This window comes from Pinus tabuliformis, chromosome 5_2 (assembly GCF_031772625.1).
Source record: "Pinus tabuliformis cultivar Carrire ecotype Pingquan chromosome 5_2, CPIR1, whole genome shotgun sequence".
In the NCBI taxonomy this organism is placed as follows: Eukaryota; Viridiplantae; Streptophyta; class Pinopsida; order Pinales; family Pinaceae; genus Pinus; species Pinus tabuliformis.
Window position 1 is genome coordinate 659,753,330 of NC_142306.1, and position 15,948 is coordinate 659,769,277.

Sequence of the window (15,948 nt, forward strand, 5' to 3'; positions counted from 1 at the left end):
AAAATACACATCAATTATTAATGTGGTTGATATAAGTCTATTGACATATATCAACTATATTAAAATATGATTGTATATATATTTGATATATCTGCATATATCAATCATATTGATAAAAAATGTGGTTGTGCCTAATATTTACATACTCTCATACTTTCACATAGAAATAGTCTATAACGCGACTTTTTGAAAGTCTTTCCGGCGGGTTTTTCTGGTCGAAATTCGGCAGGAATTTATTGGAATCGCAAGTTTGATAGCTAGTCTCTGCACAATGAAAGCGTCCCAGGGGTTTTCTCGAAGGTGCTGAATCCAAATATGCAGTTAAAAAACCATTTTCGCTGCAACAAATCAAGATTTAACCTCAATTTCTTCCACCGGATTCCGTCACCGGAATCTCCAAAAAGTCGCATTATAGACAACTCCTATATATATATAATAGGCTAACACAATCAACCCTATAACTGCTCAGTTTTCATGTTCATTTCAGAGAGCTGCATAGTTCAACCGTAAACGCAAATGTATAGTTTCTTTAAAAAATTATTTTAAAGAAATAACAAACAAGACATTTAAAAAAACACATATTTCATGTAACTTCATTTTAAAGGAAAACTGTAATAGGATTTGTCGGCGCAGTTATAAATATTAAATGGAATAGTTGAAATTATTTCCAATTTTAGATGGTAGATAAAGGCAAGATGATGGATAGGCATATATATAAATGGATGGAACGAACCAGCGGAAACGCCGAAGCGCAATCATTTTGGTGACCAGAGATAAAGAAACCAAACACTTCTAGAGTGGATTTTATTTTCTCTGAATCTGTGTTTCATTGTGTACCGTGGCTACAAATAATATATATAAATTGGTCCACGACGATACTCAAAAAAAACCTGGAAATACATCAAAAGATACCGCACATTTTAATCTTCTCTAGAATGTTTATAAATGTTTTAACAAAGTTTAAAGATGTAAAATATGTATTTTAAAAATAAAATAGTGAGGACAGTAGGGATATAATTAACCCTTTTGAAAGGTTATAATTTAACTTCATTGAAAGAACATTTCTGAAAAAGTTGTATAAAACATTATTTGAAATCTTAATCATTATAATAATAATCATTAAAATTAAATTTTATATTTAGCATGTTTTGTAATTTTTTTTCAAGGGAAAGTCAAATTTATTAGAAATCAACACAATGATATGAACATAATATTATTAAAGGTGTTTTCGTGAGTCTTGTTGAGTCAAAAATTGGAAAAGGATCCAGAGTTCTAATTTAAAAAAAAAAATTATTATTATTGATATTAACAATGAACCAAAATCTACCCGAAAATAAAAATAAAAAAAATCTTGCAGTGATTACATCTCACAAGGGTACATAACACCCCTTTGGCAACAAAATCTAGAAAAACTTCATGGCAGAGATAGAAAGCGTCAGGGAATTCAAAGAGAGTAATTTTCTTACTTTACATTTTTATTAGTTTTATATATTTTATAATTTCTTTGATATGAAATTGTTGCAGATCTCACAATGTTACATAGCACCCCTTTGGCAACAAAATCTAGAAACACTTCATGGCAGAGATAGAAAGTGTTAAGGAATTCAAAGAGAGTAATTTTATTACTTTACATTTTTATTAGTTTTATATACTTTATAATTTCATTGATATGAAGTTGTTGCAGATCTCACAAGGGTACATAACACCCCTTTGGCAATGGCAGATATAGAAAGTGTTAGGGAATAGTTTTATATATTTTATAATTTCATTGATATGAAGTTGTTGCAGATCTCACAAGTGTACATAACACCCCTTTGGCAATGGCAGATATAGAAAGTTTTAGGGAATTCAAAGAAAGTAATTTTCTTACTTTACATTTTTATTAGTTTTATATATTTTATATTTTCATTGATATGAAGTTGTTGTAGACCTTGTTCACAGATTAGTTTCACGATCAAGCTTAATGGAATTTGATTTTATTTTAGTAATATTTTTTTATAAATAAAAATATATTTTTTATATTTTATTTTGGAAAGATGAGAAAGATAGTCTTCCTTGACTAGCTATTATTTGGCATTTTAAAGTCGTACCCTTTTTAGATTCTGATGACTTTCATCTAATTATTCATGTTAATTAGGTTATGCATATTGATAATAGATGGAATTCCAACGTATATAAGAGACAATATAATTTTATTTGCTGTATGATTCTTTTGGATTGAATAAAATTTGATATGGAAGTCACATGAACGCCTTGCAAAACGGTTAGTATGTCCGGTTGTGTCTATTTTTGGATTTAATAAAAAATGACATAAAAACAAAGAATTTTAATATGCTCTCATGGACTCCTTGCAAAAATATATAAAATGCGTATGTACTATTTTTTACACACTAGAATATTATAATATATGTTTTTAGATATTTGAATTTAGTAGATGAAGAAACAAACTGCTCACTAAATCACTGTAATTAAATCTTTCGATTACATATAAAAATATTTTATAAATTGTTTTATAGATATTTATAATTTTTCAGTAATTAAATCATTGTAATTAAAATCTTTTGATTATATATAAAAATATTTTATAAATTATTAATTATATATATATATATATATATATATTTTTCCATCAGAAAAATCGTAATTTTTCATTATATGGTGAAAAATGGATTTCCTCCATGGCTTTAGAGTCTATAAATCCTTCCTGAACATGTCTGTGTCAAGAAACAAAAAATCATCACACAGGATGATGCTATATCAAGCTATCAAAATATCATTTATATATATATATATATATATATATATATATATATATAATTTTTGAACAATTAAAATTTTTTGATTACATATAAAAATATTTTATAAATTATTTTATATATATATATTTATAATTTTTGACTACTTTTTAGATTTTGTAATATTTTGTTAAATAAATATTTGGCTTTGTCAAATTACATGTAAATAGTTAAAATTAAAATTAAAATAATAATAATAATAATAATTACCAATAATAATTGTTGGGTATGATAATCTTATATAATATAAAATATTTAAAGAAGTCATATGATCCATCAAAATATACACCAATTGTACACCAATTGAAACCCATGTACCTTGTAATAAATTATAACTACCATCTACTTATATAACATAATAAATTACCAACTACCATATACTTATATAACATATTAGGTAGGATCTTGTGCAAATATAAGCATCAAGGTAAGCAATTTGTGACATGAGCCCAAGCACACTTAGGAATCATTTTATTTATATAATGTTACCTTAGGTGTACTAAGCACTCAACGCAGATATGATGATCACATGCAGAACTAGCAGTAGATAGTGCACTAGACAGCTTCGATGCCTTGATAATTGTCGCACAACATTACTGTATAATGGTGATAAATTCCCCATCCAACCTGAAATATATCAACATATACATGTTCTCTGTCACAGGTATGTTATCCATCATTGCCTCCAGAACCACATAAAAGAAAAATGGTAGTCATAGTGACTACAAAGTGCCACACTGATACTTAAAAAAAATTGTTGATAAATTACACAATGTTTATAATTTATCATAATAATAATTACCAAGCATCATCTGCAACAAGCTCTCACAATGGTTTCTCTCTCGCTCCAGTTACAACTGTGGCATGGTAAACATCGGGATATTGGCTTGAAGAGTGGTTGCCCCAAATTATAACATTCTTTACATTACTAACTGGAACGTGAATAGATGGAGCAAACTCTTTCAAAATTAGCGCATTAGTATTTTCTGTGTTAGCAACCACCAAGACCTGACAAAAAAAAATTCAATAGATGGAGCAAACTCTTCTAAAATTAGCGCACTAGTATTTTCTGTGTTAGCAACCACAGAGACCTCACAAAAAAAAAGTCAATAATTTGAATTAATTTGTATTAAGACTATGACTAGTGAGAAAATCTTACAACTTGTTTTTTTCATTGTGTCACTTGATAATCACCCATAAGAGGGAAATGCAAATAGGACCCAGAAAATATCCTTGAAAACACACATTCACGCAATATTAGTCCCATAAAAGTCTTTAAAACATTGAAATACTTAGCTGCAGAAGGGCACTACAAACTCCCAAAAGAAGGGATATTTGATGAAGTTCTATCTATTCGTGATAGATTTTACAATGAAAAATAAGCATTTTTCCTTTGCTTAAATAATGAAAAACTGAATTCACCTTGCAACTTGGAGAAACATGTTTCTCTAATGTTGAGGCATGTGACTCGTAGATAGATACAGTTTTAGTAGGGAAAATTTTAAGAACCACCCTAAATTTATATGTATAATAAATGGGCGAATCCCCATGATACATTGGAAAACTGGGAGGCGATTTTATCAATAATATAATATGTATATATAATTTTTTTGGTGAATCTATCACTGGATTATATTATCTTGTAAAGTCATGGTGAATCTATCACTGAATTATAAAATCTTGTAAGTTCTTGGCAAAATCTTTCACTGAATAATAAAAAGTGAAGTCTTGGCAAATGTTTTGTTAAAGTATGAAACCATATATGATAATAGGAAAACATATTCATTAAATTTTAATATACTAACATACATATTTGGAAAAAAGAAATGTAATTTTCTCTTCTTACAATCAATGTTGCAAGTTTCACTGGCCATGTTTGTCCAGGTTCTCATTGTACACTCTTTCATATTCTTCTATTATTTTTTACAATATTCCACAACAAAGTTCTTGTAGGTGTTGATCTTGGCCACCAGTTCTGTTAAGGTAGGAGAGATTAATCTTTTCTCTACCACTTTTTTCAAGCTATCAAATTTCTTTCTTATTCCATAGAGTCCAACTACGAGATAAAAAAAAAAAAAAAAAAAAAAAAAAAAAAAAAAAAAACCACATATTTTGTACCACTTTTGTGAAGCTATCAAATTTTTTTCTTATTCCATAGACTCCAACTGCGAGATAAAAAAAAAAAAAAAAAACACATTTTGTTTACCCCAACATGCCAACAAGTAACAAGCCCCAACTATATAATATAAGAAAGTAGTAGGTATCCCAAAAGCCTGAAGGGGATCTAATGGAAAGAAGTGACTGTTGTCATAAGCCTTCCAATCAATATATTAATATATACATATAGATTTATCATTATTTTAACTTGAAATATTCAATTAAATAATAAAATTTAATTACGTCTCTTCCAATCTAAATTGCTTATTAGCATAATTCACTACTTTCATACATCTTGCATTTTTTAACAGCGTTGTAACATGTGTATTAATTTCCTTTTTGGTGCACAATCTCTGCAATTTAGGACAATATGGTGCATTGGCCCAACCCCATATGGTGCACTGGCCCAAGCCTTACAGATCATTACAACAAATTAAGAAAAACAAAGAAGATGAAAGGTTGTACAAACCAGCATATTTTTCAAGCATTGGCCCAACCCCTACAAATCATTACGACAAATTAAGAATAACAGAGAAGATGAAAGGTTGTACAAATGAACATATTTTTCAAACAACCAATCCAACATCAGTACCTTAACCTTTTCATGAAGATATCATAATGAGAATGTTTGAAAAATGGTGGGAAATCTGGGCATTGACTATCTCTCTTTTGCGAGGGTGACATGGAAAGAGTGATAAGATTTCACTGTTTTGAATTTATTTTTGTTAAATAAAAAAAACCAATATTAATGGAGATATTGGTATTTTTTACTAAATTTTGTGAAGAGACTAAATGTAGCTTTAACCATTCACCTTAAGATGTTTTTTTATAATATAATTTTCTAAGTCTATTTAATATCTTCATTATCATAAAAACCAACGTATATCCATCTTAACTCCACTTCTACCACTCTTGGAGGGATGAAATCTATTTATCCCTCTCAGCACTTGGTAGACCCAAAATTAAGATGGATCTAAGTTGATAGAATTTCTCCTTTAAATAGTCTATGCTCACATGAATACCATGATATTACCATGGGTCAATACCATGGGTTATCATAAACCTGGAGCTTAAAAAATATGATTAGTAATTTATAAAAATTAATAAAATGAATAATTGATTTTTTTTTTTTTTTTTATTTTAACCAAATTTAAATGTTTAAGTGACACTAAATTACAAGATCCATTTTTACCCTATATCTACCAAGCCTGAGGATCAAATATTTTTTCACTCTATGCTAGTTTGCATATCACGGTATTTGATCCCTCCTCGGGCTTAGTATATCCAGAATAAAGACGGATCTATGCGGGTTTAATTCCCCCCTTTAAATAGCCTACATTCCGCGTGAATACCATGGTTCAATACCATGTGCCATTTTTTTATTATTAATAATAATATTAGGGTTAATAATGGGTTAATAATGTTTTTTGCATGGTATTAATAATAATTTGGCCCATGGTATTTGGCCCATAGGCTTCACCTAAATATAACACATTTTTTGAGTGTTCTTAAATATAATGCGACTTCTGGAGTAAATATAAAAAAAATGTTTTATTTATTTACCGTACCTCTCTCGTTTATTTATATTTTTATTAATTTACCATACCTCTTTTATAAATATGGTATTTGGCCTATAAGATTCACTTAAATAAAACCTCTTTTTTGAGCCTTCTTAAATAGAAAGAGGGTTATGGACTAAATATAAAAAGAGGTTTTATTTATTTACCATATCTCTAGTTTATTTATATTTATATTTATTTACCATACCTTTGGAGTAAGTATAAAAAGAGGTTTTAAATATTTACCATACTCCACTTTATTTATATTTTTATTTATTTACACGTAAATATAAGGTGACTTATTGAGTAAATATAAAAAAATGGTTTCCATTATTCTTTATATGATTATGACTAAACAAATGCAAACTTGGAATATGGCAAGAACATTATTCAATCTTTAAATAAACATGAAAATAAGAGACTTGAATTTTTCAATAAAATGAATTATTCTTTTGTGACCATTTGTTCCAAAAAATAAGGTCATTTTCTCGAAATTATCCCCAAAACCATGAAATACGGTAAAATGAAAGAACTAACATAAATACCTATTCTTGAAAATTAGGGTGAATGGAAGGTTGTAACTCCTAATTTCAAGGGCTAAATTTACTTTTTGTTACTCTCTCCCTTAAAATAAGGTGGGCTAACCTCCATACCTAATTTTTTTATTTAAAATAAATTTGAGGCGATTTGTAATAATGTACTGTGATACAAAATATTCGCCCAATAAAAATATAAAACCCCTTAATTTCACCCAAGGGTGAAAATTCGCCCCTAAAATTTTCCATGATTTTTAGACATAACGCCCTTCTTTTGCATACCCTCCTTCCTAGGGAATCCACCAACCATGACAGTTATGTTCACACCACTACATGCTTCAACATGATCCATGGTGGAAACAATACCTGTTTTCAACACATGTTAATTTTTATTAAGGTTCATTCCATCATGCATGCTAGATGGTTTTATACAACAATAAAGGGGGGAAAGCCACTCTCATTCGTACTCTCACTATTTATTCAAATAACGAAAGATTTTTCAAGTTTATGTAGAATATCTCAAAAATAATTAAAACCTTTCAAAAGAGGGAAAGAAACATCTATCAAGTCCATTTTCACCCCATTCAGAGCCTCTACTGTTAGAGGAATATCAAGCATGTGCAATATAACAGGCTGGTCTGGGCTGAGCATTATGCCTCTAGCAACCATAGGCACCAATGCATAACCGATTTGTCCTACATAATAGGCCCTGTTGTTAGAGCCATGCCTAGAAAACATACGAGGAAAGAAGATGACATTGGCACTAGGTAATTTCATATACTGGATCAGTGAAAAATGGAAATGAGGATCATGAAAGTCATGGGATCGAATTAAAATATCATCTACTTGCACTCTGTAAAACCATGTTTCAGAATAGATCTATCATTAAAAGAAACTGTTTTAATATACTAAAAATTAGAATTTGCCCACTGTTGTAAATACCAAAATGGGTCTAAAATATGAATAGAAGAATGTGTTTTAAAAGGAATAAAAAATCATACTATATATATTTCAATTTCAAATAGAATCTAATGATTTTATAAGCTTATTAGTACTACTCGGACAACCATCATAATTGTCATGCAAAGAACTCTAATGCTAGAGACATCATTCCACAAAGAGAGTTTGGTCTGGAAAGTTTGCAGAAGAAGTTGCCAATGATTGCTAAGAATGCAAAAATATTTGTTTTGTCATATACATCTGTACCGCAAAGGAAAAGGCACCAATATAGAAGTAGACACATGCAACCAAAGAGAACCTAGGCCCCCATGACCCATGGAAGCTTGAGTTACTCTGCTTCTTCTTAAACATACCACGCACACCTCACTATTAGAGGCACCATAAACACTGATTTCATTCCAAGAGTAGTAGGTGAGATCTTAGCAGTCATTGTTATGCAGAGAACACATTAAATCGCCTCCATATGAGATATGGTGATTGTTTAAGTGTGGTTCTAAAGAATATACCAACAGAAAAGGCATGTTCGTCAAACCTAAAGTGGAACTATCTCAACAAACAAGAACTACCATCTGAGTAAGAGTGTTTGTAAATAAGGTAACCAACAATAGTCATACATCAAATAATAATTCTTGGCTGATAATCTTACAAGAATTAATGCATTAAAAGAATCAATGCATTAAACTCCATAAGAGCTTAATAGTTAAAAGCACTTGGGGCTATAGTATTGATATATGTTTCTAATATTGTTTTCCTACTTATTATGAAGTTTTGTAACAATCTACCGACATCTTGTCCTCATTAGGATTTGAAAAAATGCAGTTATTCACGACATTTATTTCAGATGTGGTTATGGATTTATCACATTTAGTAACCACTAAGATTTGAAAACATGTAGTTATTCATGACATGTATTTGAGATGTGGTTATGGATTTCTCACATTTAGGAAAAGGAAAGGAGAATTCTTATAAAAGAAAAAATGAGTTTATCAATGCCATTTTTATGGAAAGTGAACATTTTCACAAAATCATACCCTAATATACTATTACATGAACAATATAGAAATGAGCATCCCAAATAGTTCTCCATCTATTCTAGTAAATCTGTTGATAATTGAACATGCCTCTATAATGGTCATCAAGGTTAATAAGAATGTTGTCCATACACATACCCTGTTTGTAACAAGCAGAGAGAATGGGTAGTTAATCCAATTCTCTTGCTGATGTTGTCATACCCTCTAGCAAAGATTCATTTGCAAATATTACAGACAGGAACCTAGATTGAAGGGAGACAAAGAACAGGTTGTGCAATAATCTTCAGAGTACTTATTAAGTTTTAACATTGTTTGTGTTTAATTTATTTAGTATATTAAAAATAAAAAAACTAAATACATTATGTACTAAATAAGGTTGCATTAAAATAAAAATAAATAAATAAATTGAACTTCCCCAACTGCCAAGTGGGGCTTGCATACAACCAAGTGCCCCCTCTGGAATCTAGGTGTGATGAGACTCTTCATCTGACTCTCAGGATCTAGCTCTAAACCAAGCAAGAAAAGGAGTAGTTTTAGGAGCTAAGAAAGGTAGATCATGCATGGACAGGATTTCCTTGAAATTAGTCACCAAATGTATCAATACAGTGTATGTTTACAGGGTATAATGTATTTCCACAAATGAGTCAGACTAGAAAAATTAAGAAGGTATCATATCCCTGAGTGAAGCAAGATGATAGAAGCCCAACCACTTGACCACTCTCAGGTTCATTTGGTTCAAAAGGATCCCTATTTATGCTTTTGCATACAGAACATCGAGTTTTTTGCCTCAATTTGTTGCTGGGTGCTATGGTTGATTTTTAACATACCCTCGGAATCTCTTTAGACTGATTTGATGAGGTGTTTCCTATTGAAATGGTTGCAACTACTTATGCCTAGTTATCAAGTTACTTATCACTCTACACAACTAATCTAGGATTATTTACTGAAGCAGCATCACTTAATACAACAACTAATATAGTTATGTATCCAATTAGAGGACCCTGCTCCTTATATTGTTAAGAGCAAGCCTTCTTAAGACTCTTACCCATCTTGACTGGACCCAAGATTACACTGCACAGACTCAATAAGTAGCCTTAGACTCCAACGAATTTAAACCCCACTTTACCTATTGTGTTTTCGCCGCAAAGCCCAAGGAGTTCATTTTATTACTAGGATGAATAAACCTTTCAATATTTAAGGAGAAGAGGTAGGTTAAGATTCAATCCAATCAATTTCAGCTTGAGTCTCCTCGAGGATTTCTTGCAAAGCTGAACCCTAAATAGGGTAGCTTGTAGGTTATTAGGTGAATGAGGTTCTTTCTTTTGGAGACCAAAAATAACCAGGCATGCAATAAAAATTGACAAAATTAATTTTCTATTAATCCTACTAGAAGTGAAAAAGAACATCCATGCGTAAACATGAGAATATATGCCATTGTTGCTTCATATGCCTCTGGTTCAAGATCAACCACTTTATATGCCCTTACAGGTGGTTCTTTTTCCTGGTTAATTATACCTGCGCATGACTTTAGGGAAATATGTGAAAGTTGCTGCTTACTCCCAATGTTGCATTAACTACTTACCTGGCTATGCTCCTTTTTAATAAACTACTAGTCCTAGAGCTGTATCTAGATCTAGAAAATGATGTTTGCTCCACTGCTCAACGTTTCAATTCACTTGGCTCTGAAACCTATCTTTTCCTGTCTATAATGCTCTACTAGTGGTTATGTGTCCAAATCATTATTGTAGTTTCAATAGCCTACCCTACCTGGATACCTCCTTTCCCAGTGGAGCTTGATGTCATTGGTAGACTCTAATGCAATGATCAAGGGTGGAAGGGCTTCAGAAAATGTATAAGCACCACCAGTAGTCGTTTAAGCATCAAATATAGCACCTCGCTCATTTCCAAACACAAATTGAGATGGATATTGAATTTGAGGAAATCCTTGGACTACTAATTAACATGTCGCTCTCCATAATCGTTCAAGACTATTCTGCCAAATACAAATGCGGATGAAATTAGAGATAAAGAAACATAGGTAGTCATTCTCAAGTCTAGGCCATCACTTCCTGTATGGTAGCTTGTTCGAGTCATATCCAGTCCAATCTTCAGTTGATTCAATTCAAGAAGCAGATCTGGTTAGAGAGTTATCAATTGTTCACATGGATGCACTTACGAACGGATCTGAAGCATGCTACCTGAAGCCATTTTTCAAAACTCAGCTCTTGTACCATGGCCTCCTTCTGTGTGTTTCTATGTGCTACCTTATGTGCATTTCTATGTGCTATGATTCTCCAGTGGACACCACAACAACATTATTGCCTTCTTCTGTGTGTTTCTATGTGTTGTGATATGACCTTCTTCTATGTGCTTCTATGTGCTAGAATTATTTTACAGTTCCCAAATAACAATGAAACATATCTTACAAATTTTACACATCCCAAATAACAATGAAACGTATCCCACATAATTTATAGTTATAGTCCATATGACTCGAGAAGATGTCAAATAAGAAAAAACGAAACATAACCCATAGATTTTACAGTTCCCAAATAACAACGAAACATATCTCATATAATCTATAGTTATAGTTCCTCTGCCTCAGGGAGAAGTCAAATAAAATGATGAAATAGGTTGCAATATGCTCAACACATTACATAGCTCAAAATTATAGCATATTTTCCCTAATTGCTACATGAACTATTGCTTCACAATCAATTATGATTATTATAGTCTCATGCCAGATGACGGAGACTAATAAATGACTCAGGGACATGTCGCGTTAATTTCGATATGATCCAACAAATTTCAAAATCATTTTCATATGATATGCTGGTTTCAAGGTGATATGAATGTGCTAGTGTGACATCCCAAAACTTCAAGCTACTTTTACTTGTATGTTTTTACTTTACAGTAAGGAAATGAACTCTTGTTTTTACTTTTGGAAATGGACATTAAATAGATTCAGTAATAATAATAGTTTTATTAAATAAATAAATAATTATGGCAGATATGGTATTCTATGGGAATTCTAAAAGAATCACTGATGAACCTTAGTAACTCTTTTTCACCCAGCAGTTATCAGTTATTAGTTAAAGAAATAGTTACCCTCCCTCTACTCTTCCTTTACAAAAAGGAAGAGAAAAGGAGGAGGGGGGTGAGGATTTTCTTTTTGAAAAAAGAAAAAGAAAATTCCTTGAGTTGAAGGAGGATTAAGTGGGAATAAGTTTTGAAAACAAGAAGACTTCCCTAGATGAAGTAAGAGTGATTGTTGGCTAGACCTGGAGTCTTGAGGCCAAGCAACAAAAATTTCTACATGTAAATAATTGATTGATTAGGTGAAAGAGGAGCTTGGGGGGAGAACCCTAGACGTGATTGCCAGGTTCTCATAGGAAGGGTGGAAAAAGTTTCATTGATTACAGATTGGTCTCGCCATGGCAGATAAGTACAATCTGGATAAGTACATCTTGTTTAAATAATGTGTAAAAGCTTAGGATATAGGTATTTTGGAGTTGGATTTATACTGTTTTGTTTAATCCTGTATCAGATTGAAAAAGTAGTGCTAAGATTTAGGGGTAAATTAACTTAAATGAATGTTAAATTAGATGCAAGTTAATTAAAAAAATGTGCAGATAACAAACTATTGAAAACATGCATGTTATAGTACAAATAGAACGAATGCACAGGATCTATATCTTAAACCTAAATGCATTAAATATGTATGCCAAATTTAGCAATCTGGGCAAGACTGTGCAACCAAACCCGAGGATATTCTAAGAAAAGAGAGACAAACTTGAACATATAATAGAATACCTAGAGTTAGCCAAGCATCACCAAAAAGAGCAAAACTAAACGAATCGAGGTGGGTATTTCTACTTATGTTATGGAAGAAAGAATACACGAAATTACATTTAGATTTGTGTGATATGGCCAAGAACTAACCAAACTTGTTTATGTCACTACAATTGTAACCATGGCAGATAACCTAGCATAACAGAACCTTAAGAACAAGTTACGTTAAAAAATACCCATGCAAGAGGTAAGTGTGTATTTATAGTAGTTATACTTTTGTAATTTAATTGATGGACCTCTCGCGAGGAATCATAATAGTAAGTGGAAATTCATTACCATAATTTGTTCCAATGTGATAAGCAATTTAAAAGAAAACACAGTGATTTATACAGAAATGGGAGATCCAGGGAAATAGGGTTTCCTTATAAAAAGAATAACATTGTGCTAGCAGTCTCGGTCCTTCAGATTTGTTCTACGTGAAACCTAAGAGGACGCCCTGGAACGACATTCTGAGGACAACATAAACTAAAGATTCACCAATCCACAAACTAATTTCAGAGAGCAAACTCAGAGATAAAAGGAACCTGAATAGAAGCATAACATAATTCTTCATTGTATTAATAGAAAAACTTTACAAAACTGTTAACAACAATGGTTCGCTTAAAATGTTTACAAAATAGAACCCAACGATAAAATTACATTTATGTGCCATGTAATCCCAGGAACAGGGAGTCGTCACCATTCAGACCATAGAGGCCATGTATAGCACAGTTCATAATTTAATCAGAAACCAAAATGGGAAAACCCATTCAGAGAAAAACCCTCATTTGAGGTAAGAAGAGACAACAACAATCAAGGAAAACAAAACCCGCATACCCGGAGGCCCCGTGCTGGTTGGCACATGACTGTGAGTAGGTCTGGATGCCGCACCCATTTTCCATTTGGGCGAACCCTACACCAAAATCTCAGGGTTAATACCCTTTTACAGTCATCTAACCACCAAAAGTTGTGTAAATAAGACCTGCACCATTAATGCATGCAAAACCCTCAGTACTTACCCAGGACCACGAAGGTGAAGCAAGAGTGTATCAGCAACACGGACTCCAGAAACCATATTAGAGAAGCACCTACAGGAATCAAAACATCATTAGCGGGACACCATAATAGGATTAAATACCCAGTGAAAACAAGACTGAATGTAGAAACCGTGAACCAAATTCAAACTCGTATTTCAAACTGTTAACTGGGTCTTACCTGATTCGAGAGACAGCATACAACTTCAATACAAGCTTATCCATAGGTAGGTATGTATGGTGAACCTTATTCCTTACACAACAGGTAGATTTTGATGAGTTGTAGAGGAAAGTCACAGAAGGAACCAGAGCGCAACCCCAGAGCCATGCCCAACAAATGAATAAGGAAACCACTCGAACACCAGGCTGAAAGGGCTTACCCTCAGAGTGTGTCACAGCCTCAAATCCATCGCCAATCCCGTGTTGTGCATTGGACCACAAATGGCAGGTGATTAGGATGAGTTCTGGCAGTTGGCAGCCATCCAGCCAAGGGCCGCCAAAATGGGCCAGGGAAATTCAACACAAGCTATGATGTGAGATACGGAGAATCGCTCGCATTAATCAAAGGTGTACATACCATTGGGTCAGATTTAAAAAACATTTAATAACCATATGTTCGCAGCAATTAAGAAATGCTAATACAAACTACAACGAAGTTTGGATATGTAAATTCCAAGTGTTATTGTATTGCGGTAGGGTAACAATAGTTTAGGATTTTTATTAAAATTTTGTATTTTAGTTATATTACTTATAACAATGTGTTTTATGGTTAAGGGTGTTACAATTGGTATCAGAGCCTCAGGTTACTACACCGAGGACAGTTTGAATGATTTGGAAAATAACAAAATGATTCTGATGCACATAGGAGCATCAGACGTAACCTAGAAGTATGGGTTCAATTGGGAGAAACAAATGTTGGCACCAATGTTGCCTTACTCGAAACAATTCAACAATTAAGAACAAAAATGCAGAACTTGTGAGCAGACAATGAGAGACTCCATTTGGAACAAGAGAAAATTATGAAAAATTTATGAGATAGACAGAACCAGAGAAATCTAGACCTAGTCAAGGAGAAGAAAATGGAACAGAAACATGCAGACAACAAGAACAACATCAGGAATCAAAAGGGGGACAAACTGGTAACGAGGAGGAATCAGATAATGGTTCTAGCAAAAAGGGATTAAAAAGACAGAAAACAAAACTTTAGGGAGAATTCAAGAAGATCAAGCCACCAAACTATAACAGTGAAATGGAGGAAGCAACGGAGGCATGGCTTATTAACATGAACAAATATTTTCAAATATATGAATATGATGAAAATTTGAGAGCAAGGCTAGCAATTTATCAGTTGCAAGGCAAGGCCACCCTGTGGTGGGAGGAGATTAAAATAGTCAAAGAGATCAATGAACAAGAGGTTACCTGGGAGCAATTCCAAAAGAATTTTAAGGATAGATATCTGACGGAGCAATTCTATGATGACAAAGCAAAAGAGTTTCATGATTTAAAACTAGGGCAGCAAACGATGGATGAATTTATAACAAAATTCACATCACTACTAAGATACGTCCCTTATATCCGAGAAGAAAAGGCTAAAGTCCAACGTTTTGTTAGCAGCCTGCCTGCTTTCATGAAGGAAAGACTAGAATTTGACAATCCGAAAACAATGGATGAAGTAGTCTGAAAAGCTCGGATCTGCTATCAGCAAATGAGACAGAAAGGTGAAGTGCAGAAGAGTTGGCCAAGTAAGAAGGGACATAAAAACTTTACAAATAACAAGAATATGAGAAACCCAGGAACCAGATTCTCAGGACGTAAAGCACCAAATGGAGTTGTTAATCGAAATTAACAAAAGTACATACCTCTGAGCGATGTAAGACAAAGTGAGGCATCAAGTAAATTGGAAACCAGTCAGGTGCCTCGACCTTCATTATAATGTTGGGGTTGCAGGGAACCCCATTACTACAAGAATTTTCCTCGTAGAGGGAGAGCATAACCCGTTGCAAATATTCATGAAGCTTCTATTGCAGGTGATGTAGCACGAAACA

At 32.6% G+C, this 15,948-nt stretch overlaps 1 pseudogene; it reads right to left on the bottom strand.

Annotated features, from left to right (window-relative positions):
* Positions 1 to 3,280: 3,280 nt before the first annotated feature.
* On the bottom strand, positions 3,281 to 14,128 carry LOC149160807 (malate dehydrogenase-like; annotated as a pseudogene).
* Positions 14,129 to 15,948: the final 1,820 nt, after the last annotated feature.